The sequence below is a fragment of the Motacilla alba genome, chromosome 13, assembly GCF_015832195.1.
Source record: "Motacilla alba alba isolate MOTALB_02 chromosome 13, Motacilla_alba_V1.0_pri, whole genome shotgun sequence".
In the NCBI taxonomy this organism is placed as follows: Eukaryota; Metazoa; Chordata; class Aves; order Passeriformes; family Motacillidae; genus Motacilla; species Motacilla alba.
The window spans coordinates 1013401-1037890 of NC_052028.1; the positions used below are offsets into that span (position 1 = coordinate 1013401).

General features: G+C 53.4%; 1 long non-coding RNA gene across 2 annotated transcripts; it reads left to right on the forward strand.

Moving 5' to 3' along the window:
• Positions 1 to 5009: 5009 nt before the first annotated feature.
• LOC119706619 lies at positions 5010 to 6125 on the forward strand. 2 transcript variants are annotated; one of them, XR_005258584.1, is made up of 2 exons: positions 5010 to 5267; positions 5946 to 6125. It is a non-coding gene; the product is annotated as an uncharacterized LOC119706619 (long non-coding RNA). The 2 variants fall into 2 exon arrangements; XR_005258583.1 differs by lacking the exon at positions 5010 to 5267 and adding an exon at positions 5327 to 5670.
• The last annotated feature ends 18365 nt before the right edge of the window (positions 6126 to 24490 follow it).

The following is a 24490-nucleotide window of genomic DNA, read 5'->3' on the forward strand; positions in this document are numbered from 1 at the left end:
CCTCTGATGCCCTGGGCATGCAGGGGAAGCCCTGGGCTGGGTTTTTCCTGCTCTCAGCACTCTCCAGAGAGCTCCAGAGCCCCCTGAGAGCTCCCCACAGCACTGCCCATCCAGCTGCACCAGCATCTGCTGTCTGGGTGTATTGTTAGAGCAAATGAGGAAACAAGGACACACAAACCACGATTCACTCAAACTCATGCAGTAGATTGGGGTGAATTCTGCCTTGAGGTGTTTTCTCCTTGGATCATGTCAGTAATTTTTCAGTCCATCAGCCTTGTGTGTTTTGCAGCCTTTCAGATGCTCCCCTGACCCGCAGCAAGGGAACCCAGCTGTACCCAGGGCTCACGTGGATGCTTCACTCCTTGCTGGGGGCCATGAGCTCCATCCCTAACTTGAGCCACAGTTTGGCCTCTTTCAGACCAAAACTCTCCACTCCTTGAAGCCAGGAACCTGCGACCTTGGGTGAGGAGGATCAGGAAAGGACAAGGTGGGAAAAAATACGAGCAGTGAGCTCAGCACCAAGTGTGTGATTTCTACAGAGGCCCCTCAGATGCTTCCAATCCTGGTGTTTTTTTGGATAGAGGGCATCGTTTTGAGTATTGATTCAAATGACCTCCACCTTTGCAAGGTTGAGGATCTTTGCAAGGGATTTTTTTTTTTTTTTTGCTCCTTCAAGACAACAGGCAATTTTAGCCACCACATCATTCTGGGGGGAGGAGAGGGACATGGACAGCTTTGAAGGCACCCACCTCGAAGCCCAAGTTATTCTCCCTGCTTTTCCCTCACCACCTCAGCAGCAAGAACACATAAATTGTGTGTCATAGCTGCCTTTTCATCTGTCCCAGGAGTTATAGACTGCACACATAAGACAATTCGTGTTCTTCTGCATAATGAGGTGAGTTTTATAAATCATAAATCTTCACTTAATATGCAGGTGGTGTTTGCTGCCAGGTTTAGGAAAACTGATGTAGTTGCCAAGTTCATGAATGTCATAAATCATTCATGCTAAGGTAGTCTGCAATTGCTCAGTCCTTTGAGACAGACCAATTTCAAGGTGGTTGTTTAACACACAAACACGATCTTCATTGATTGTTTATACAAATATATATTTTCATTAAGTTTTTCCCTCTCCATTTTTTTCCCTTCGTTAGGTGCCAAGAGTGATGCCCCAAAGAGTCCCCACTAGTGGCTTCTCTCCAGTTTCACAATTCCATCAGAAATCCATTACCAAATGCATAAAAATCTATGGATTTGTAATAAAATGAGCCCCCTAAAGCTCAGAAAACAGCCTGGATGTCTCCATAAATCTCGATGCATGTGATTAAAGAAAACAGAGTGCAAAAGCGTGCCTCAATTCGTCACAGGGTCATTTTGGACATCCACTATTTTCTGCAAAATTGACATTAATTAAAGGTTTGCTGATCCCAGCAGGGTTTTCATCACTGCTGTAGCTGCTGTGTGCACAGGAGCAGGTAATGCACTTCCCATGGGGAATATCCCGTGTGCTTCTGCATTTATCTGAGCCTACACACCCAGGAGCTTTCTGGGTGCTCTGCAGCCCCCTGGGATGTGCAGGATTCCGTGGGAAGTCTCTTGGGAAAGCAGCTTTCCCAGGAGATGTGCAATTTTTAGCAGAGTGGAAAATTAGAGCTGTGTAAATCCTGCAGGTATCTGGGAAGAGCCTTCCCCCAGTGCCAGTCCTGAGGGGCTGAACATGGACAGACCTGCCCAGGGCTGGGGGAGGGTCACCAAGCTCAGTCCTGGTGGGAGATGCTCCTCTTGTCCTCACATCTCCCAGCCCCAAATGTCCCCAGGAGCTCTCAGCTCGTGGCCTTTGTGCCTCATCTTCCCCTCCCACCACCTCCTGGGCTTTACACTTTGCTTTCTGTTTTTCTATGACAACATTATTTCTAGTCTGGTCTAACAAGGTGAAAGCTCTGTCCTATCTTGCAGTGTTCAGGGTCATTCAGGGAGGGCTGTCACCTCCCCTGCAGAAGCAGGGGTTGGGTTATCAGAGCCTTTCACTTCCCACCTGATTTACATCTTGGAGACATCCAAAAAACCAAGACACCATACTACTGGACAGAGTAGTAAATCAAAAAATGCTCAGGCTCAGACTCACCCAGCACTTGAGAGGGTCTGATATTGAACTCCACATTAATTTTAAGTGGATCTGAGAAAACTGTGTAGGTGGGAAAAGGCAGAGAATTTTGACTGCTGTTCTGTCTTCCATCATCCTTTTCCAGCGTAATTAACTCATCACAAATAATTCAGGCACTGAGTTCTTTCTCTTCATTTTCCCTGTGATCAGCCAACAAGCGCTTAGTTTCTCGAGTTTATTCCTTGTTTCAATCTACTCACTGAATCATTATTGCTGTTAACTCCACAAAGGGAGGAGGAGGAGGCTGTTCCTCAGCATCTCACTGTGTGTGCCAGCCAGAGCTGGAGATCTGGGCCATACTGGTTAGTTCTGGTCAGATCTGGAGTTTGCTCCATTGATTTGATGAGCATGAGACTTAGAAAAGACTTTTAGGGGAAAAGTTGACTTAAAATTTGACTTGTCACTAATGTGGCATTGGATTGGCTCCCAGCCTGCCCTGAGATTTCTGTGATGTCAGTGTTACTCTTCCCAATTCTCCTCTGATCTAATGGTTCTCAGATTGGTGTAGCATACTGGTTTCCTTACACTCCTGCATGCAAACCAGTTCTCCAGGATATGATTGAGAACTCAGCCCTGGGCATCAGCACAGCCAAAGGGAACATCCCCCTCCATTCCAGCAGCTCCAAGGTTTCCACCTCCTTGTTGTGAGGTGCCCTTCAGAGAAGCATCATTCTCGCTGGAGTGGCAGCTGATGCTTCCTACTAATTCAGAGCTGAGATAAAACCTCAGGGAAGCTGCAGAGCTGCAGGACCTTCACGACCATAACTCTTCCCTCTACAAGTATTTATGTTCTCAACACTGATTAAGCTGGGCTTGAGCCATACCTTACACTCCTTGAGGGGCTCTCCTCCTGCGGAGGGTGACATCTCCTGGGAGCAGCAGTCAGGGATGCGGGATGTCACGGAGAGAAAGCTGAGAGTCCACCAGGAATGATCCGAGGTGAAACCTGGTGAGCAAAAATCTGAACTCACCAAAATCCAGCCAAGTTATTCTCACTCCATCTGAAAAGGGAAGGAGCTTTTGGGGTGGTTTCTCTAAGGACATGGAGGGGGGACTCAAATCTTCCTTTGATTGTTTCTCCTGGTCATAAACTAAAGACAGGGAAGATATTTCTGTGGAAAACAACACTGCTGGATATGTCACCTCTCACTCAGGATATCCCTCAGGGACAGGACAGGGCAACAACAAAATGCAGCTCGAATTGGGGAAAAGGAGAGAAAAGAGAAGAAGAAAGTAAAATGAAGATAGGGAAGAGAAGAGCTGCAGAGTCCTGCTCCCTCAGGTCCCTGCTACTAAGGCAGCATCTAGGCAGGCACAACAAACTGGCTGCGGTTGCCACATGGGATGTGATTAACAGGAAACTGCAGTTTTCCCTAACACTTTGAGTCACAGGGGAAACCTTCCCATAGCCTGGAGAGCTGCTCACACTCAGAGGGGTATGTGGGGCTTCCCTGGGTGCTGGCTGGGGTGGGTGGCTCCGAGGAATGCTGCTGTGCCCAAAGGAATGGAGGTGCCAGCCCTGGGAGCCAGGCTGTGTCACCCAAGGGCAGCAGCGCTTCTCCCTTCCCTCTCATCCCTCTGTACACGTCCTACTTCTTCAAAGCTCCTGACCACCCCAGTCCCTGATTTCCCTCTCCTTTCTCCAAAGTGTGACATTCCCACCATCTGTAAGGCTGCCAAACAAGAGACTTTGCATTTCCCTGCAGGGTTGCGCTTCAATTAAAAGCTTTTCTTGATGTTTTAACTTTCACCTCGCTTAATTGAGGTTCCCTTTCCCAGCCTCTGCCTTCTTTTTAATGAGAGGCTAAAATTCTGGTTAATGGTGTTTGCAACGGGCAGCACCAGCCATGCTACAGAGGGCAAAGGCTGCTCCTGGCCTGGCCGAGAGCCATGGAGCCTGGAGCAAAAGCCACTGGAAAAATACAGGATCCAGGCCACAGAACCAGTGATCCTGCCCTTTTACAAGCTCCTGGACTTCCTCACTCAGCACTTCAGCAGCAGCACTGATCCTTTCCTTGTGGAAAAGCAAGGAACCAAGTGCTGGAGCCCAGCTGGGGAGAGCCAGATGCTGCTTGCCCCAAATTTCCCTTTCTGGAGTGCCACTGCAGCACTACCACCCCCAAATATTTTAGAAGCATGGGCTGGGTTAAGTGTAGTGAAATAAAAAAAAAAAAAAAAAAAAAAAAAAAAAAAACCAAAAAAACCCCAAAAAACCCAAATAAAAACAAAACAAAACAAAAAAAAGCAACAAAACAAACAAACAAACAAAATAAAACCTACAAAACCACCACAACCTCTTTAATTTGCCTACTAATTTATGAGCAAGTAAGCTGCTTCCCTGCCAAGCTTTTCTTCACCAAAAAAAAAAAAAAGTTAGAAACACTTCATAAAAAATATTGAGCACTTCAGAAATTCTACAGGTCCTTGTGCAGGGGTGGGGATGATTTTTTGTGAATTACTCATGTTTTAAGGAGGATAATGTGTGTGCAACAAAGCACACCTTTATTTTACAGCGAGACTCCCATTAGGTTCACCCAGAGCTGCTCACTGGTGAAACACAATTTTCTGAGGAAAGAAGGGATTGGAAGCTTCCAGGGAATTGCCCTCGTCCTGCTGGGAGCTGGGGAGGGTAACAGAGCCATCACGGAGCTCTGCAGGCGGTCCCTCCCCATCCCGGTCCTGGCCCAGCCCTGCTGGTTCCTGCCAGTGGCCCTGGGTTGCTGGGAATGGAGCAGCTCTGGACTGGCATGCACGGGAGCTTTTGGGGCTCATTGCAAAGGGTTCCCTTGCTCCAAGGCCGATCCCTGCTGCAGGCACAGCCCCGTCTTCCTACGGAAGGTCCCCCAGCTCCTCCCCAGAGCGGCTGCGCTTGCTGAGCTGCTCCCATCCAGGTGGTGCCAGATGTCCTTGAAACACTGCCAAAGGAAGGGGCAAATGTCTGCAAAATCACTCATCTCTCGCTGTCCCGACCGTTTTATTTCTTCCCTCACGCTTGTAAAAGCTGGGACCCTCCTTGCCAGCTCTGCGGTGGTTTGAAACCCGAGCTGCTGTGCTGGAACACTTCCACAACTTCAGGTGCAGCTTTTATTTCTGGCCTTGGAACAATGTAAGAATTTCTGATCGTGGGTGCTTGGTCGTCTCTAAAAATCATTCATTTACAGCATTGCATTGCCTCACAGTGCCGTGGTGCGGGATGTGGGAGGGACGAGCAGGAGCTGGAGCAGAAGGGCGGCTTAGAGCCTCTGCCGGAGCCTCGCAGATGGACGAGCAGACGCTGCCAGGGGGGAGACACAGGCTGGCGGCGAGGGAAGTGGGGCCAGCAGGGCCGGGGGAGCGCAGGAGCTCAGCCAGGAGCAGGATTTCCCAGCCCCGAGGGCTGGACAGTGCCCGCAGGGAGCCAGCACAGGCAGCTCTTCCGTGCCAGCGCGAAGCCAGGGGCGAGCTGGCTGGAGGAGCCCAGCCCCGGCTCATCCGAGGCGCAGGGATGTCGACACACTGCTCCAGTTTGGGTAAATTCTGGATGAGGTGCACGCATATTTTTGTAGACAATAATTTTGGTTAACAGAGAGAGAGTCGGTTTTATTGGGGCTTTTAGGGGGATGTCTGCCAGCATGAATAAATGAGTGCTCTCACCCAGCTCTGGGGACAGGCTGGGCATGGGGCTGGGGGCACAACCTCAGTGGGCTCAATGGACCACGTGCCCACCATCCCCTGCTCCGTGGGGGGTCGAAGCCTGGCCATCACCAGAGCTACTGAGAAAAATGCTGGTTTTTACCTTTTACAGATCATTTAACGCTCTAATGAGATGCCTTAAAAATACAAACGAGCCGCCTGATACGGTGGGATGCAAACCTATCTCCGTGGCACTAATTTTCCTGAAGATGCTTTTTGTCTCTGCAGGCTGGAAACTTCGATGTAAAAATTTATTGTGCGGCCTCCCCTAATAAAATGTGATGGTTTTACTGTATTTTTTTAAATATAAATGTACATTTACTTGTGAATTATACCAAGAGGCGGGCGCCGGCTGTGGTCGAGCCTGCGACACTCGGCATAGATTACAGCTCCCTCACAACTTGCCAGGACCGCGGACTTGTGCCTAAGGGTGTAACTTCTGTTGACTGCAGTGAAAGTTTCTGGTGTGCTGCCGTGAGAGAATAGGCCCCCAGAGGCTCATTTAGTGTTGATTAAAAGCAGGAGACTGATAGCACTGATAGCCGAGCCGAACGCTGCGCTTGCCCCGTGCCGCTGCCTCGCCTCGGAGCCCGACCCTGCTGCTCCTGGGAGCCCCAGAGCTCTCTGTAATGCATCTTGTTTCTGACCCAGAAAGTGCTTGTTTCAGCTGTAACAGTCCCAAAAACGCCCACTGTCACCTCAGTATCACCCCAGCTGCCCTGCGCTGGTCCCCGTGTGCCCACCACAGGCTGCCCGTTCTCGCTGCCTTCCCGGGAATATCCCACCTTCTGCCTGACTTCCAGCAGCTCCTGGGGCTGCCTCAGCAGCTGTGCAAGGCTGAGGGGAGAGGGGACAGGGGTTTATGGGGTCACAGCTCCCACTGCCCACAGCAGCCCCAGCCTGGCTGTTCATTTCTTGGCCAGTGTGTCCAGGGGCAGGCGGGGGGCTCAGCAGAGCCCCCGAGCCCGTGGCTGGGGCATCAGGTGATGGAGCAGCTGCCTTTGATGTGATGGAGCTTAACGAGCAGCGAGGGAACTCGTGAGCCTCACATCAGCACGATCAGCTGAGCTCTCCGGGGAAAGGGCTGCGCCCGGGAGATGGGGAGATGACTGGTGATGGAGGAGTAGCAGATGGTGTCTCTCAAGGAGAACACTGGGACAGTAATTACAAGAGACAAGAGGAGAGCTGCTGGCTCACGCACGAGAATTTGTCCAAGCAATCATGGGAAGCACAAGTCTCTCCAGAGAGCGCCATGGGGGAGGAAGAGTTTTGCCAGAAGCTCCCAGTGCTGCTGCCAGGCCCTCCCCACCTCTCCAAGGGGGCACGGACGTGTCTGTGACTCCCTATTCCCAGAACAGCCGTGTCTTTCCGTGTTTCAAACTCTCTTTTGCTTCCTCCCACTCTGCCTTGTCCACAGGGCACCCCAAACACCATCCTGCCTGTCCCAACTTCCCATCAGGTCTGAGGCAAAGACGTACCTTTGGTTCTCGTGTGGGAGAGCTATGCCAGGAGGGATGGGCTGGGAGCATCACTTCTCAGCCCCACTCAGGGAAGGAAAAGCAGAGCAGAGCTCACAGCGTGCAAGCGTTTTTTCTCCTTTTGCTCAGCTGTGATTTTATGCCCTATTGCCGCTCTACCCCATGCCCTCATTTTTTTCTACTCTAGCATGACTCCCGATTCCCGTCGGAGAAGTTCCCTGCCAGCTAGAGCGGTTCGGGAGGAGTTTAATTAGCGCTGCTGTCCCTCGCTGTCCCTCCCCGCGCTCACCCGTGTCCCTGTCCCAGGAAGCGGAGGGTGAGGAGGGCTCTGCCGGGCCGGGGTGCTGTCACCGGGAGGGATCCCCTGCCCGTACGTCCCCGTTGATGCTTTAGCTCTGCAATGCAGCCTGACCAGGAGCTGAGACCTGCAGGTGACAAGGAAATCGAGGCTAATTAGAACTGCTAATTAGATCTCTGTTGAAACCCCGCCCTTGCCGTGTGCCCGTGGGCTGTGCTCCGGGATGGGTCCCTCCCGCTCAGGAGGATTCCTCTGCCGGCGCCGCCCCATCGGCAGCGCACACGCAGGAGCCAAAAAGAATAATAATTTGTAAAAAAGGCACTTGGCAAGACTGAACGGTTTCACGTCCTGCTGCCGCTGACTTGGGAGAGCCGCAGCCCCGGCAGCGAGGGCACGGAGCCAGGAATAGCCAAAGGAGATCTATTTCACCTCCCATTGATCCAGCTTAGGGAGCAGCTCCCGGGAGTTGGGATGGTTCCGGGCACGGTGGGGAGAGCCCAGCGATCCCCTCCTTCAGCACCTGCCAGAGTGGGGCCAGCAGTGGTCTGGAGTGAGCTCCTGCCAGGGCACACTCACCGTGGGGCTTTGCAGGGAGCAGAGGTGGGATTTCATTTCTGCACGCTTTTCAAAAGGGCTCTGCAGCGCGTCTGCCCAACTCAGGCACCGCAACCTTTCCCATCTTCCCCGTGGTAGAGGAGCGACAGTGCCCGTGTCCCGGGATCAGCTCCTGGCCCGGGGCAGCCGGCAGTGCCAGCTCCAGCTTTGTGCTCAACTTCCCCTTCCCTGTCCCATTCCCGCAGCAGCAAACCCTCAGCATCCGCATCCATCCCCTTCTGGCGCCGGGGGACTGCCTCTCTCCGTCCCCTCACAGCGGGTTTAAATGAAACCCCCCAGGACTCCAGAGCACAGCCCCATTGCCAGCAGTGCTCTGGGGTGTGCCCGGCATTGTGTGGGCGTGGGGATGTGCCACGGATCCGCTGAGGACGGGGAGGGGGGTGAGCCACACACACATTTGATTTGTTGCTGTCCCCACCAGGGCTGGTCTCGGTGCCCAGAACAGACACGCCCCAGGGCATTTTCGGTGGTGGTAGGGAGCTCGGTGTGGAGTTGGAGCTGTCAGGTGCAGTGACAGGATGGAGGGAAGGGATGCCAGAGGTGGGACCGTGCAAATTTCAAAGCAACAAAGCAAAGGGCAAGGTCCTACAGCTGGGTCAGAGCAATCTCAAACACATACAGGGCGCATCTGTAACACCGGGTGTCTGATCAGGTTTTACTACTTGGTTCCCTCCATGCATCACCATCTCCATTGTTTTTCTGACTGAGGGCAAACTGCATGTGAGACCCCACCTGCAGAGCTGCCCCAGCCCTGGGGCCCAGCACAGGAAGGACCTGGAGCTGCTGGAGCCAGGCCAGAGGAGGCTCCAGGATGATCAGGGGATTAGAGCACCTCCCCTTTCAAAGACAGGCTGAGAAAGCTGGGGCTGTTCAGCCTGAGGAAGAGAAGGTTGCGTGGAGTCCTCACAGCATCTTCCAGAGTCTGAACAGGCTGCAGGGAAGCCAGAGAGGGACTTTGCATCAGGAACTGGAGTGACGGAACAAGGGGGAATGGGTTAAAACTTAAAGAAGGGAAATTTAGATTAGATGTTTGGAAGAAATTCCTCCCTGTGAGGGTGTTGAGGCCCTGGCACAGGTTGCCCAGAGAAGCTGTGGCTGTCCCATTCCTGAAAATGTCCCAGGCCAGGTTGGACAGGGCTTGGAGCAACCTGGGATGGTGGAAGGTGTCCCTGCCCATATCAGGGGGTGGAACGAGATGATTTTCAAGATGCTTTTCAATGCAAACCATTCCATAATTCTAACACCATTCGCCATTTCCATCAGCACCCCCCAGCAGCAGGACCAGGGCAGGCAGCACAGCCCTGATTTACTGCCACACTTAAACCTGTGCCTAACTTTAAGTGCACAAGTAGATCCATCGACTTCAGTGGTTTAAGGTTCGACTTTTGTAAGTAAGTTGCAGAACAAGGACCTACATTATTCATTGGAAACCCCGGGTAATGCATTCTTAGAAAATAACTACCAAACTCCTCAAATCCCTGCTGAAAGGACATCCTAAAGCCCTGCCTGGATAGAGAGATTAGCTGGGATTGCTTTGTAAGCACCGCACATACATACATACAGATATATGTATTTCTCTACCAGACACTGCAATTCAGACTTGCCAGGATCCCAACTCTGCCTGCCTGGGAGGAGACGTGAGAGGGGCCACAGCAGTCAGCAAAGCAGCACAGCCCAGACCAGCCCTCCCCACAAGGCAGCCAGAGAGGGGACGATGCAATTAAGCAAACTAATTGAAGTGCAAATGTAGGTGCTTCTAGCACAGACTGCCAGGCAGCTTCGGCCATAACTGCAGCTGCAGCTCAGCTCTCTCATTGCAATATCAAGGTAATAAATATAATGCCATGTCGAGTTAAGACACGAGCATGAGATGCTGCAAGCAGAGCATTTTATGTCCTTTATTCTGCTCCAGAGACCCCCTGGGAGTAGCAGAGCCAGCCCTGGGGTGCAGAGCCAGGTACCTGGGCAGGTGAGCAGAGCCAGCCCTGCTACAGCCCAGCAGAGTAAAGGCCAAACCTGGGCACCCTGGCCACAAAGCAGGGCTGGTGAGGCACAAAGTCAGGAGCCCAGCTTAAATTCCTGAAATGCCTTATCCTCCCAGGATGAGGGGGCGGTCCCCAATGAGGCTGCTCCCACCTCCTCAGCACCCCCTGCCCCAGCAGCAGCAGCCCCGGGCACGGCTGTGCCACCTCAGGACATGCATTAAGTCCCCTTCTTGCCCCAGGATGGGGAATATATTCCCTCCAGGATGGATTTTGGGTGTCTGGGAGGGAAAGCAGCTATGCCATAGCAGGATGCACCCCATTTGTGAGGAACAGAGCAGGGCACCCATGTTGGCAAGGACAGGCAGGAAGCACCCAAGGTTCTCTAGGTTGGCAGGAGCCACCCAAGGTTTTCCAGCTGTGGGGAGCAGCCCGGCACGGGCAGCACCAGCACCGCGCATGTCTCACTGCCTGTGGCCGGGAGCTGCCTGTGAAAATCAGCTGAAACGACATGGGTTTGAGCCATTTCATAAAATGTAATCGAGAACTATATCCCTGTTGTGCAATTCCAGCTGATAGTTGGAAAAATAAAAACCCCAGAACTCTGTCGGAAGGATCACATTCTGCATTCAGCGTGATGAGCAGCTGGAGAAATCCCTGCCACAGCCACGCGTTGTTCTGTGGCATCCCCTGGGATGTGCCATGCACTGTGCACTCTCCCCATGCATTGTGCCGTGTCTGTGCATGTGGGTGGCCCAGAGGTGTATGGATGGGGTGTATGTGCCTGTCCCTGTGCCTGTCCCTGCCAAAAAACTGGGAGCAGGTGGAAGAGGGCCACAAGTGGGATGGATCCATCTTCCTCACCGTGCTGCTGCTTGTGAGATTCCAGCAGTGGGATGCAGGGAAAGCCAAATGTTATGGATCCCTCAACCACTGTTATTTGTCCCCTTGTGCATCGCTGGTATTTTGCATTAAAATATATGTTGTTAAATTTATGCCTTAATATATATATAGATGTGTAATATGGCTGAGTTACAGTTGCTGTGGGAACTATAACTTTCTCTTTTCCAAGGGGCTGTTATATGTCTTATTATGCTGTATCATCTGGAGGGTGGCTGGAACAAGATTGCTGCTGTTAATCCTTCAGCACGGAGGGTGATTAGAGGCAGCCCAGCCAAGCTGTGAGCGGGGCTGTGCCTGCGGGTGGGCAGTGCCACACGCCTGCTGACTCCACTCCTCTGGGCCAGGGGGTCCGGGCAACAGCACGGTGTGAACCAGGTGTAAATCAGCTCCGTGAGCTGCTTTGCTGCTTCCCCAGAGCTCTGCTAGGCTCTGTGCTGGGGACAAGTACACTTGGGCTTGGACTTGGACCAGCCATGCTGCTGCCACCACCTCTCCCAGGTGACAAACAGCGTCAAGGTCCTGCTTTCCATACAGTGGGAGCTTGGGCAGGGTTTGGGTGGGGCCCATCCCTGCCAGGCTGAGCCATCGCTCTCCACTTGGGAGCTGGGAGCCAGGAGAAAGGCAGATCCTACACCCCTCCTGCTCCTGCCGACCTCCATCCCGACCAGTTGGCATCGGTGGGACATATCCAAACCCTGCTCCCAGCAGGGACAGGGAGAGAAATGTCCATGGACAGCAGGGAAAACATCCAAAGGCCCTGCTGCCTGCCCTCACAGTGCCTCAGTTTCCCCACCTGCAGAGGGGGAGGCTGAGCTCCCTTGGGTGGCTGCAGGGAGGTGGGGGCTGTATTTGGCACCCCTTGATAAAGCACATCCCAAGCCCTGTCCTGGGAATCCTAGTGCCCAGGGTGTGCAGGGAGCTGGGTCCCTGTCCCCAGCACTCATCCCATCCTTGGCACATGTCCGTCCATCTCAGGGAGCTGCGTTTGCAGGAGCCCTGGCTGTGCCCAGCAGGACACGGCTCTGCACTTCACCTGCTGCTCTTCATGTGAGTTTGTCCTCCCCTTGAGTCCTGTTTGGTGTGAGGTCACTCCCAGCCTGTTGTCCATGCCCACAGCTCCATCTCTGCCTAGTCCTGCCCCACATCACCCACCATCTCCTCTGGCAGATTTTTCCATGGACACTGGCTGGGTTTGGGATTTGCACCACCTGGTTTGATGCCACTTGCTTCTGACCCTTGCCTGCATTTCTTCTGCCTGTTCCATCAGTTCTTCTCTCCCCCTGCCCTCCCCCCATGTTATTTGTTGTAATTTGGTTTTCTGGCATTCTGCTTGGTTTTATTATTCTTGGCATTGCATCTTTGGGGATTTCACTCACATCATTTCAGCCCAAATTTGCGTTGACATCATTATGATCCTCGTCTTCACGCTGCCCACTCTCCCTGTGGAGCCAGCACTGTCCTGATGCTCCCTGACAGGGTTTGGGGACGGCGCTCCCTGCCCTCATTCCAGGGTTTGCTCCCGTGGCGTGCGGCTCCTCGCGAGCACAGCTTGGCCTCGGGCAGGCTCAGCAGAGCCTGGTTCAGTGTTCCAGGGCTGAGATGGGGAAACATTCCTGAGCCTGTGACAGCAGCAGCTGCAGAGGCTGGGGCTGGCTGGAACAGGGAGCTGCCCCTGGCCTTGCCCCGACAGATTCAGCACCTCCTTCCTGCCCCGTTTTCCTGGCCACAGGAATTCTGCTTCATCACCCGTGGAGGAGAAGGAGCAGGATCCTACCTGCAGAGCTGCCCCAGCCCTGGGCCCAGCACAGGCAGGAGCTGGAGCTGCTGCAGCCAGGCCAGAGGAGGCTCCAGGATGAGCAGAGGGATGGAGCAGCTCTGCTGGGAGGAAAGGCTGGCACAGCTGGCATTGTTCACCTGCACAGCAGAAGCTTTGGGGTGATTTAATTGCAGCCTTCCAGTGCCTGAAAGGGCCAACAAGAAAGATGGAGAGACACTGTTTACAAAAGCATTATTTACTACTGGTATCTCCCTCCCATTCTGGTTTGTCACAAACCTGGGTGTCCCTGCCCAGACAATTTGTGCTGTGTTTAACTGGGGTGTTTTCCCAGGGCTGGATGTTAGTGTTGGCAAGGAAGGAGCCAGGGAGCTCCTCAGGCTGCCCAAGCATGTGCAGCAGGTGAGGAGCAGAAGGAAAAACACCCTGCCTGTGTTTTGCCACCACCCACTCCAACCAGCTTCTCTTTAAAGAAGCATTACACAGGAATTTGGATCTATCCTTGTGATGACAGAAACTGTTCCTGTCCATGGCAGTGAACTTCAGAGTTACCAGTCATAGAACTAGAGAATCACAGCATGGCCTGGGGTGGAAGAGACCTTAAAGCCCATGCAGTGCCACCCCCTGCCATGGGCAGGGACACCTTCCACTAGCCCAAGTTGCTCCAAATCCGTCCAACTTGGCCTTGGATACTTCCAGGGATGGGGCAGCCGCAGCTTCTTTCGGTGCCAGTTCCTGGACTCTCTCCAGGTCCTTCCTGTGCTGGGCCCAGGGCTGGGGCAGCTCTGCAGGTGGAGTCTCACCTGAGCACAGGGGCACAGGGGCAGAATCCCCCCTCTCCTGCTGCCCACGCTGGGCTCAGCCCAGGGCTGGGGATTCTGGGTTGGGGCAGGTCCAGCTCCCACCCCCAGCACCCCCAGGTCCTTCTCCCATGGCTACTCCAGCTGCTCATCCCAGCCTGGACTGACCCCGGGGTTGTCCCTAATCCCTCCTGCCAAGCACATCCTGCCAGCCTGAGCCCCCTGCGAGCACAAGCCAGGGATGGAGCCTCATCCCCAGATCCAGCACTTGTGAGCTTGGCTGGAGACACCAGATTTTACCCTCAGTCAGAAAAAAAAAAGGAGATGGAGGATGCATGGAGGGAGCCAAGAAGGAAAAAACACTGAGACGCCCGGTGCCACAGGAGGAGCTCCAGCATGGTGTGTCTGAGCAGAACAGCACATCCCTGTCACACCCCATGTGCTGCAGCCAGCGCTGCGGAGCACAGGGATCTGGGCACGGCACCTAACGGGGAACTGCGAGCCCCCACTTCCTCCAGCACAGCCCAGATCCACATTTAGACTCCTGGGAAATACTGGCTGAAAGGAGGCTGTCACGAAATTTCCATTTGCAGTCACAGGGGTTTGGGGAAATCAATCTCTTTAGAGTCCTTTGGAAACCTCAGTCTGGTGGCTTTAAATATTTACTGTACTCCTGCACACCAGATGCCAAAATTGCAGGGTTCATTCTCCCAGGCAGCCCATTGGTGCAAGCACTGTGAGGCTCCAAACCAGCCTGTGCAGGTGCTGATGAAAAACAGCCCTTAATATGATTGTAATTTGCAGTCAAAAAATCTCTGAAGTGCTTTTGAATTTGGGGGAAAAAAATCAGAAATAATTTTTGTGCCTGCAGAGCGTTAGAGTCCTTCATGGTGGCACAAGGGCAGCCCACGCCTCGCCAGCTGTGCCCACATCCCCTGCTGCACAGAGCAGCACCCAGGACTGCCCACCTGGGATCACCCCCTGGTGCTCCTCTGGCTCTGGATGACTCAGCTGGGGGAACTGGGAGGCAGAGGTGATGCTTGTCCTGCTGTGTGGGTAATGCCAGTGCCACTCAGAGGCTTTAATATGGCCAGAGGGAGCATTAGGAGTCTTTGGGATCCATCGTTTTTTGTCATAACATAACAGCAGGTGACATCTATTTTTCCCCTTTTGAAGATGCCTCTGATGCCCCTGCCTCCTTCAGAGAGAGCCCTTATTCAAATCCTAAAAATTCAACATGAGAGCACGTGAAAACCCTGCCAGGGCTCAGGGCAGCAAACCCTGCTGGGCATCACTCGGGATGGACAATCTCACCTGGAGCTGAGGGCTGGCTTTTGGCTCTGCAGAGACCAGGGCCTTGCTTCAGGTGTCCCTCAGGTGTGGTCAGAGCCCCGGTGTGCTGCCCACCCTGCTGCAGGACGCTGCTGTGGGACATGGGGACACTGTTACAGGACATGGGGACACTGCAGAGGTTCCCAGCAGGGGAGTGGGTTTGTGCCAGCTCTGGCCTGGAGCCAGGGGTTTGTTTGGCCTGGCCAGCACAGCCTCAGCTGCTGCCTGAGCAAACAGCCTGGGAATGTCCCCCAAGGGGACAGGGCTGGCATGTCCTGTGGTTTTCAGTGAAATGTTTGTTCCTGGCCATCCTAAAGCTGCTGTGGTGCTGCTGGGCAGCTCCTCAACATCATTGGGAGCAACCAGCAGCTCCATCCCACAAGCAGCTCTCCAAACCAACTCCTTGTGCCCCAGTGCCCCAAACCACAGGGTCCCACCCAGTTCTGCAGCCCCCCCAGAAGCGCCAGGATGGGCACACACAGTGGAGCCATGGGCCTGTGACTGCTTTGTGACCCTGCAGTCACTCACACCTGCACAGCTTGGGGGTAACTCTCACTTTGCACACAGGAGATCAAAAGCACAGCGCCCCAGCCAGCCCAGCCCTGCCAGCTGTCCTGGGGCTTTTAGTGGCAGTGTCTCACCCCAGATGTTCAATGCAGAGCAGCCAGCTCCCCCCAGAAGTGAGTCTCAAGTATCAGAAGGTTGAAGCCTAAAGAAATGCCAGGTCTCATTCAGCAGCCCTGAACTCCAGCAGGGTCACCTGGCCAGGACTTCCCACTTCAACTCATGGACTAACAACATTCTGCATAGTTATTTCCTCCGGTGCCAGCTGGGACTCACAAAGGTTCATTGTTGCTCTCCAGGGTATAATTTACAGGAGATGCATGTAGGAAATACCAGAACCATGAAATCACTGAATTACAGAGTGGTTTGGGTTGGAAGGGACATAAAGATCATCTCATTCTACTCCCTGCCATGGGCAGGGACACCTTCCATGAGCCTGGGTTGTTTCAAGCCCTGTCCAACCTTGGAGACTTCCAGGCATGGGGCAGCCACAGCTTCTCTGGGCAATAAATCCACAGCAAACCCACTGGGGATGCTGCTGTTCGTATCTCCAACAGGTTTGCAAGCTGGAAAAAAGGAAGTAACATAAACAGCTGGAGGGTAGCACTGTGCCTGGTGAATCCAGCAGGATGGGGGCTCAGTGACACAAACACAGGACTGTGCAAGGCTCTGACAGCTCCCACAGTCACTGAGATGCCCAAAAACACCAGCTGGGCAACTCACTGACTCTGCTTCAAAGCCATCTTACTGATAAAAAGGGAAAAGGAAGATTAAAAACCCCCCAGCAGCTTTTCCAGCAGCACTGAAAGAAGGGAGATGCTGTAGACCCAGAGCTCTGCTGGAGCCCTGCCCATCCCCAAACCAGCTCCCCACCACTTTCCCAGCACCAGCAATCCCGATCAGAATGCCAGAACTCCAGGCAAGGGGCAGAGTGTGAACCACATTGGCACAGGAGGTGGAAGCACCAGGCATGGGTTCAAGCAATTCCTGCTTCCAGAGATCTCCTGTGCCTTGGCTGTACCCTGGCTGCAGGGAAGGGCACATCCATGGGGATTCTCCAGGCTCATGCAGGGATTTGGGAGGGCAGCACAGACCCAGAGACCTGCACCATGAGCTGCTGCAGTGTAGGGACAGGACCTGGGGCTGTGCCCCAGCAGCCCCAGCAAGGGCACAGCTGTTGTAGGGAGGATCTGAGTGAGCCCTGCTCTTCAGTCAGGGCCCTTGTGTCCAGAGAACCAGGAAAAAAAAAATAACAGCCTTATAAAAGACTAATTAGGGACAATCCTAGCTCCTCTATAGCCAATAAGTTTTGCTATTAACTATTATCAAGGTTCAATTTTACCCAAGGAGATTTCCTGTTAAAAACCAGCTTAATTAAAGTGGGTAGAAAGCCCTTGTAGGTATCCCTACTCCCACACCAGCACCCCAGGCAGGCAAGTTCCAAACACACTGCCTTACAGACCTGAAACAGGGATCAAGGGGAGATAAAAGGGACAGGGAGAGCCCAGCGGCTCAGCTTGAGCTGGAGCAGGGAGATGGCTCCTTCCCACAGAGCTCAGCATCCTCCCCAGCCCAACATCCCAGCCTGTTCCCTTAATAACATCCCTGCTCCTCCAGATCCTGTCCTCCCTCTCCTCCAGTCCATCACCAGCTGCCCTCCCACAGCAGCCCCCTATTTTTCTCTCTGATGTCTCCTCCTGCAGATATTTTAAGCCCCTGTGGTACCCAGCTCTTTGCAGCCGGATGGAAGCAGGAGGCTTCTCTCTCATCTGTCAGGGTAGATGCAAACCAGAACTAGCAGGGTACAGGCCAGACAAACTGGGAGAGAGCTTTATGTAACTGGAAAGAAAGAGCCAGATTTATCCTGGCCCTGCCACAGACTGGAGGGTTGGCAGGAGCTCTGCCTGTGCTGTGGTGCCCTGGCTGGCAGCAGCCTGGGCGTTTGGGCTGGGCTGCAGAGTTTCCTCCAGACCAGAGGAAACCATGGTTCACCTCTGGGAAAGCAGGAGCTCCCAAGGCTGGCGTTGCCACAGGAGGTTGCTGCAAAGCTCCAGCTGGGTTGCTTGAATTCAGATTTGGAGGGGAGATTTTGTGTTAATCAAACGTGTGAGGCATTTCCCATTCAAATGTGTGAAAGAGATGCTGACCAAGGGATCAATGTGACATGGGCAGCATGGGCTGGGTCCAGAGGGCTTGGGAAGCAGTGGAGCTGCTCCCAGGGTGTGAGCTCTGAGCTCAGTCCATGTGCCAAGCACTCACTGAGGGCAGAGCCTGGATCAAGTGCTGAGCTCCATGGGTGTAGAAACAGCAATTCTTCAAACTTTGTTCCAAAGGAGAGAAGGAAGGGAGCTCTACTTTGCAAGAGCATGAAATCCACTATACAACATGGAGGTATCTCATAAAAAGATACAGGAATAACAGCTCCAATTTCACATAAACCAGGCATTTTTCTTGTTGCTTCCACAGAAGAGTCTTCCCTGCAAACTTTCCCAGTGCCTTGCAGTTGGAGTGCTCGGACTTAAATTGCAGAATGCAATGAATAAAGGTGGCTTGAATCGGAGCTGAGCCGCTTCGTGCAGAAAGGGCAACCAGGTGTCCTAGGAGAGGTGTGAGAGCCAGGCTTTGGGAACCTAATGGTTAGTTTGGGATGAGCATCCCACAGGACAGGAGTTTGGCTGGTCCCTGCCTGCACTGGCTGCTCCTGCAAGGAAGAGCAAGGATGTGGCAAGAGCAGGGACTTCTTGTAGCAGTGGTGGCTCTTTCCAGGAAATATCCAGAAAACACCATTTCCTAGGCTGGGTTGGGAGCTCAGAGAGACTTGAAAATACAAATTTATTGCTGGAAAGGAATGTGAAAATGACAGCTCTTTTTCTGCCTGGTGTTACACTTCACCGCTCTTCTCCCTCCTTTCATTAATTCCTGTGACTTCATACATTTGAGGAAAGCTCCCATTAGTCACAGTTGCTTTCCCACTCATCCTTGGTGCCTTTCAGCAATAAGTCGAGGCTAACTGGTGCCCATGTAAAATAGATTTCATGATGGCAAGAATTTCCCTGAGTCTAACAACGATCTGAGCCTCGTTATGTCTGAGTAGTGTTACTTCTCTCTCAGAGTCACAGCCAGAATGCAGAACCTAATGATTTGGGACAGATACTTAATATCAAATAAATCCTTGCTCCAACTCCAGCATCTCCAGCTGCAGGGAAGAGCACCAGGCCAGGAAGGAGCCCTGTCAGCAGGATGATCCCTTCCAATTAGCTGGAGATGATCTGGCAGGGGATATTTGTGCACTGGGGAACTGAAGTCACCCCCAAAGGAGCATCAGCTTCTCTGCCACCCCTTCTGAGCTCCAGACTGCACCCGCTGTGGGCAGGAGGCGGCTCTTGGCACAAAGAGCCCGGCAGCTTCCCCACCATTTCAAAGGTCAAGGGTTCCCCACCTGCATCCTGTGCAGACCACGTTTAATTCCAAAGCCTCCACGAGGGTTTGAAGTCCTCTTTTCCCCTCTCCCAGGCGTGAAAAACTCCTGGTAAAAGTGAATACGAAAGCAGGGGCAGCTCAGCATCGGGAAACCAGGTGGGGAAAGCACCAGGAACATCTGAGGAAGCAGCTCCCGTCAAAGCCTGCCCCACACACCCTGCTCGGGTGCGTCAGTGCCTGTCCCTGCTCTGAGCACCGCGATTTCCCCGCCCGGCTCCGGGAGCAGCCGGACAGCGCAGCGGCCCCGCGGCCGTGCCGGGGGACAGAGCCGGGGACAGAGCCGGGGACAGAGCCGTGGGGCCATGTCATGGGGCCGTGCCATGGGACACAGCCATGGGGCAGTGCCAGGGCGGCAGTGCCGGGGGACAGAGCCATGGGGCAGAGCCATGGGGCAGAGCCAGGGCGGCAGTGCCAGGGGCAGAGCCATGGGACAGAGCCAGGGGCAGTGCCAGGGGACAGTGCCAGGGGCAGAGCCATGGGGCAGTGCCAGGGGCAGAGCCATGGGGCAGTGCCAGGGCAGCAGTGCCTCCTCAGCTGCCTGCCCCGCAGCAGAGCCAGCTGCCCGAGGCTGGCACTGTTGGCACACAGGAGGCTGCGCTGGCTCCCGGCGTGGCACAGGCTGTCCCCCCGCTCGTCCCGCTGGCACCCAGCGCTGCGCTGGCGTCACACCCCGCTGGGCTCGGTGCCACCCCGGCAGATGGGCAGCGTGGCAGCGCTGCAGCAGCGGCGGGCGCTTCCCCTGGCCGGGTGTTAGGGCAGGATTTCTGTTCAGGAATGTTAAACCAGCAGCTCCCGCAGGGTCTCGACCCCTCTCGAGAAGGAGCCGAGCCGCTGGGTGCGGGACAGGGCGAGCACTGTCAGCACCCCTGTCGCCACCATCTCCCCAGTCCCGGCCGTCTGCTACAGAAATCACTGCCCCAAGTCTTGTAGCTCCTTCCCAAGAGCTCAGCCCTCCTCTGGAAGCAGCCACAGGCGCTCCCAGGGCTTCCACAACCAGGGAACGGGAGCATTGTTCCGTGCTCCTGCTGAGTTTGCTGCAGACGGCTGCAGCTTCCCCGACGCTGTGCAGGACATGCCTTGGCTGCTGCCAGTGCTGCAGCCACTGCATCTGAGGGCTGACCCCAAAATAACAACAGGGACATGCTGGGAAATTCCGAGATGAAACAGCAATAAAAAACATCTTTATTGCTATCACTAAAAGCACGAACAGCAGCACTTTGCTCAAGCTGAGCTCTAAAAGCAGGGTTTTAAAGCCTGCCCAGGGGGATATGTGCCAGCAGTACATGGCACCACAGCTTCCCCAGGCTCCTTCCCAAATACTGCACCCAGCATCTCGGGGACTGCCCCATGCTTTGTGTCCTTCTGTGTGCTCTGTGTCAGTCTTGATTTGTGCAATAAAAACCAATTGGTTTCAAGTCCCTTTGTGCCAATGTAGGGTTATTGGATTCCAGCAAAAAGGGGTAAACAAATACTGAGATTTCACAAGCAAACAAAACCTGCACCAAAGCTCTGAGGTGCTGCTTGCACCCTCTCCCTGCCCATGTTCTGTTTGACCACGTTGTTTGGTGAGTGGCAAGTGAAGATCTGCTGACAAGTCACACCAGAATCCCACTGGCAGGGAAGACTGGCACAGAGGCTTTGCTGAGCATTGGCACTTCATCTGGAATCTGTTCTGTGTGTCCCAGAGTTGTGCCGTCCTTGCCAGAGCTCTGCCAGTCCATGTGCCCACATCCTGGCTGCCTCCTGCCAGCTGATTTTGGCCAGTGCAGAGCTGTCCCCTGGCTTTCTGTGCCATTGCTCCTCTTGATTCCTCCTGAAAACACCAGTGCTAATCTTCATCCTGAGGGTTTTAGTGGAAAAAGGTGTCTTCCCTTCCCCAGGGAGCCATGGCCAAATGGCACGATACCCCAAATTATTTGTACCTGGTTTTTGTTTCCGGGACCACTGTGGGCCACATTCTGTGTCACATCCCTTTTTCAGGTGCTTTCCATGTTTCTGAAGGAAAAGCCATGAACACCTCACACAGCATGTCCACGACTCTCTCTAAGTATAAACAAATAAAACGAGATTTTAATCCAAACTTCCCTGGTTCATTCAGTGCCTGCATGGATGGTTTTCAGTTTCCCAGGCTGGTTTTGAGGTCTTGTGGTGCACCAGAGACTGGGGGGCAGATGTTCAGCAGCTCTGAGGGGACCTCTGTAGGAGAAGGAAAGGGGCAGGGACAGAGGTGGGTGGATCCTCTCCACTTTCTCTTTTGTTACTGATATAGGTAACACTCTTTGGAACTGCGAATTCCATCCCACTTCCCTGGGCCTCCTCTGGGAGAACAGAACAACCTCCCCAATGCTGGGCTGAGGTAGGAGAAGAGCCGGGAGGATGGGTGAGGAGAGCAAGCCCAGCACAGTGATGCTCTGGGCAATCCCAGATCCAGCCCCCATGAGAAGAACAAGAGGCATTTGCCACTTCTGCCAAAGTTCTGTGCAGTGCAGGGAATGAGGCAGGGTAATGAAATGTGCCCTGGTTTCCATTTTTGCTGGAAGGACAAGCAAGAGGAGTGGCAGCACCATGCAGAGGGAGAAAAGCTGTCCCTGATGACTCTGCACAATTCAGGGCTCAGGTTTGCTCCTGTGCTTCCGCTTTGCTGATGTCTTCAGCTCCTAATTTTCATGCACTGTTACCCCAGGGGATGGAGGGGCAGAGGCAGCCCAAAAGGCAGGTCAGCTCTCAAAGGTTACACATGACTGATTAAAGGAAAAATCTTACTTCTTCCTGTCATGGTAGCTTGGAGTTCAACTTGTGCCATGAAGCCTGCACAGGGGTCACCTCTCAGCCAGGAATTCCTGCAGAGGTAGCAAAGCTCCCAAGAATGAGGAGCTGGAAGGAGCCTTGGCTTTGAGGTGGATGGAACCAAGAACCTTCTGGAATCATCGTGCTCCCTGCCAGCTGGATCCAGACATCTCTGGACTGGTCCTTTCGTGCCTGCAGGAAATAAACACGCTGCCACTCTCAGTGCTAAAGACCCCATAGGCCACGAGCCTAAAAGAGAATAACCATGGGATCTTCCCATCCTCTGGGAAGTCACCAGCACTCGCTGTCATTCCCAGTGGAGATGGCCAGGAGGAGCTAGGGGGTCTGACTGTTCCACAGAACATTTCCCAGGATGGCCCATCCCTCTCTCCCTGTTTGGTCACTGTGCTGTAAAGCTCCAGGCGCTGTTCCCAGGGCTGTGAGCAGTCCCTGGCACACACCCAGCTCCCACTCTCCGTGGATTTTACAGCTGCAGGTTCTGCTTTGCAGCCTCGCAGACGTCGCACGGTGCTGGACTTGTGTCTGCTCTGGAGGCACCACTTGGGGAAGGCTGCTGAGCTCAGCTCTCTTGGATTTATTACATGGTCAGGCTCATAAAACAGGCTGTAAACTCAGGTGCCTTAATTCAGGCCCCCCATTTGTCAGAAGGTTAAATCCATGCTGAGCTCACGGTCTGACACCCTGGAACAGCACAGTCAGCCCTGCTGGGGAGCCTGGAGTGGAGGTAGCCGCTCCCACACCTGCAGTGCTGAATGGCTTTCTTCGGTCAAAATCCTCCTCATCATCACTCCTGGAAACCCTTTGGGGCTGGCAAGCTGGCACCGAGGCCTTACACATGAATAATCCTCCAGGATGAGGAGTTTCCAAGCAGTGAGAACAGCTGGGTACACTGAGACCTCAGATGTGACCACAGGGAAGATTCAGCCCTGGGAATGATAATTTTGCCATTAAATATCCTCATTTCAAGCTGGTGGCACTGCAGTTTGTGTTACTGTGGTCTGACCTCCTGTGTCTCTGCCAAGAGCCCACTCAGAGCTGGCACACATCATGCTGTGCTCCTGACACCCACAGCCTTCAGGGGCCCTCAGAAATCAGGCTTCGGAGCTTTCAGATCTTGTCTACAATATATTCTAGCTTAAATGATACTTGATTTAGCTTTAATAATTTTGCCAAAAGTTATTTAAGGAACTTTTGCTGTGCCTGCAGCTTTCTCCAGGGTCAGGTGCCTCACACAGCTTGTCTGAGTTGCGATGACACCCAGGTGACTGTTGTTTATCCTGTTGGTTTGGGGTTATCTTATTTATATTAGTCCCAACTCCTCTTAGCTCCACTTTTGCTTAGCTTTGTGCAATTGCATGACTTTCCCCTCCATTAAGAAATCCCGTAGTACAGAGAGAAGTTCAAACAAACCTAAACAATCACAGCACAGCAAACATACAGCCCAGCAGGAGAGGGGAGAGTGTCATCCAACAGTAGGCATTGACTAGGAATTTATTAAAATAACCCCGAATGAACCCAAAATTGAAGGGGGATTGCTCCCACTGTGCTTCTCCAGGAAGCTCCTTTGGGAACCTTGCTGTGATGCCATGAGGAAGGGTGAGAATTAACACCCTTCCTAAGGGAAAGGGGTGGGGATGTGGCACTGCTGTTTCCTTACCCTTTCTCCACTCTGTGCCCCCAAAGCAGCAGAGATGTCACTGCCAGGAAGGCAGCTTGGTGGGGGACAGTTTGCAGTAGCCTTCACCCATGCCAAAGTTTAATAATTTTCATTTCTATGTACCTAAAATTAGGATGAAAAGTGGCCAAACCCCATCAGTTTGGGGAAAGAACACCCACACCCACCCAAGCAGATGGGTCTGGTTTTAGTTTATAATTAAACTCACCCTCCTGGCGGGGAGGGAGAGCCCGTTTATAACAGGGGAGGAAGCAGGAGATCCTCTCCAGGCTGTTTTCCAGCAAGGGGGAGTCTCATTCCTGCTGAAGGGAGCGGGATGACAAAGCCGTGAGCAACTGGAGAGGGATTTGCTGCCCTCTGGGCACGCTCCGTCTGCTGGAATGGCCTCATTTCAAACATGTTTAGCTTTTTGTCCCGAGGAGCACAAATCTCTGTGGCGATGGTGCCATCTGTCCCTCCGAGCAGGGCCCTGGTGATGTCTCTGCTGTCCCTCCCCGTGGTGACCGGGGCACAGCCCTGGCACCAACCCGTGTGGGAACAGCCCTGAACGAGCAAGGAATATTCCCAGATCCCAGATTTCACCAGGACACAGCGAGACAACCATCATTGGTGCACAAGGCCCACTGGAAGAGCTGTGCTGGCCTCTCCCAGCAGAGGGAATGTCCTTGGGAATGGGGCACAGCCAGAGGGGCTGCAGAGCCTGGCTCTGTGTGCCTGGAAAGTGCTGCCAGTGGGGATGGGCAGCAGAATGGCAGGGAAAGGGCAAAACAGGAACTGGGAGAAGGAAAAAGGAAAAAGAAAAGGGAAAAGGGAAAGGGAGAAGGGAAGAGGAAGACGGAAAAAGGGAAAAAGAAAAGCAAAAAAAGAAAAGGAAAAAGGGAGAAGGGAAAAATAAAAAGCAAAGTAAATTAAACCAATATTCAGTTAAATTCTATTAAATTAAAGGCC